General features: G+C 36.0%; 1 long non-coding RNA gene across 1 annotated transcript; it reads right to left on the reverse strand.

Annotated features, from left to right (window-relative positions):
• LOC124895031 lies at positions 1 to 1,982 on the reverse strand. The gene is made up of 3 exons (XR_007051494.1): positions 1,615 to 1,982; positions 1,414 to 1,468; positions 1 to 975 (listed from the first exon to the last, which is right to left on the reverse strand). It is a non-coding gene; the product is annotated as an uncharacterized LOC124895031 (long non-coding RNA).
• Positions 1,983 to 1,993: the final 11 nt, after the last annotated feature.

Raw genomic sequence — 1,993 nt, forward strand, 5'->3', positions numbered from 1 at the left:
ACCAATAGCAGATGGATATCCTAGGATCCTACTGAGGAGGCGTGTTTGCCCAAGCACTTGTGCCTGTAGCATAAAATATAGGTCCCCCATAAGGGGAGTCAATACAAAAATATGTACTGAGTATGCAAGGCGAAAAAGTAACAATACAAGATACAAAGGTTCAATAAAAATCTGGAGCAAGTGTAAAAATAGTGCTAGAGACAACCTTTACATTTACTTGTGGAACAGGGTACATTACATTTCTTTCATTATTTTAACTTCTTACTTCATTATCTTTATAATCCATATGATACGAATGACTAGCTGATCAGTGGTAAATAACAAATCAGGATCGGCCCATGCTAGGCTTATGCCCCTGAGCTGCCACCTGTAAATAAACATTGGGATCGGCCCATGCTAGGCTTATGCCCCCTAAGCTTCCACATAAATATAAACTATCGGGATCGACCCATGCTAGGCTTATGCCCTTAAGTTGCCACCTGTTTTACAGATTTCCATTACTTAGTTTAATTAGCCTTTGAGATTGTTACTTCGGTGGTCATAACATTATGGTACCTTAAAACAATAATCTATCAATAAGAGACATGTAAATAGACAATCAATGCAATAACAATGAAGTAAGGAGTTTTTGGCATGCTAATGAAGTGTTTAGAAGCTAAAAATAACACATGGGTCTTATTTGAGTAACCGGAGAAATTCTAAAATTTACTAGTGAAAATAGACATGTAGGATTGGTAGCAAGCATATATTGAGGTGTTTCAAATCATTAGAGAGTTGGATCATGTTCATTAGTAACATGGGATATCATACGGTGCTATTATGTATCACGTGTTATAGGATAATCTTGGAAGCTTACTCGATGGAACAAGTGTCCGTTTTCATGCCAAGAGTGCAAAATAGAGTATGCCTTACATACCTGGTTGTAAAACTCCAATACCAAACCAAATCGAATCTCCGCCCTTTTAGATTACTTATCTACAATGAAATATATGGCAAACTAATATTAGCAACCAAAAGTCACATTTTGGCTATTTAACTTCACCAAACTAGTGGCTGGGAAGTAAGCCCTTAATTTATCAATAAAGGGTGTAAATTTAATGCTCTTATACTCCAATTACATCCACATACCATACATATTCATATAATATCCCCTGACACAACTTTGGCTTCATTACACCTCCCAACCAAGACACAAAGCAAAATGAGCAATAGACGTACACAATCATTAATTCAGTGGTGTATCACCACATCCATCTTCTATAGTTCAATACAAACTAATAACACCTTTTCTCAATAGCAACCGGGCAGACCCCAACGCAAACACACAATCATCCTTTAATAGCAACAAAATATGTGTAATCCTCCATCAACACATGTATATGGAAAAAGGACAAAAGTGGACAGCAACCATACCTTGATTTCCTTGGTAGTTTATTCCTTAATGTGTATTTCTTCAATATCTTAATCCCTTCACACATACACCAAAAGAGAAAAGAGAAATCCCTTAATAACTAAGAACAATTGACTATCAAAACTTAAAGAGAGGGCTGTCCAGAAATTAATCTTGAAGAACACATAGTTTCCTTAGTACAAGCTCATGAATTATTCACATACCTTTATCTTGGAAGGAAGGTCAATCCGAATAACCCTTGTGGAACTATAGGGTTACTTCATAGCCAAGAGAGAACAAGAGATAAAAACCTAGAAAGCTGAAATTTTTGTCTAGGTTGAAATGAGAAAAAAATTGCTGATTTCCAATCCATATATAGAAGCTTCTCTTTGACGACTTGTTGACTATTTATGGTCTATGTTTTGTCAAGTAAATGATGTATATACTTTCCCAATATATTGGGCTTTTGTGGATCCAAAACTATTGGGCCTTTGTTGCCCATTCTCCTTCTTTTCTTTCCTTTAACTTGAGCCAAAATTAATTCAAGTAGGTGGTAGCGTATTTGGCCTAATAAGTTGGTCAAAGGAAGTATTAGTAGGTTAT

Source organism: Capsicum annuum, unplaced genomic scaffold (genome assembly GCF_002878395.1).
Source record: "Capsicum annuum cultivar UCD-10X-F1 unplaced genomic scaffold, UCD10Xv1.1 ctg79332, whole genome shotgun sequence".
NCBI classification, from domain to species: Eukaryota; Viridiplantae; Streptophyta; class Magnoliopsida; order Solanales; family Solanaceae; genus Capsicum; species Capsicum annuum.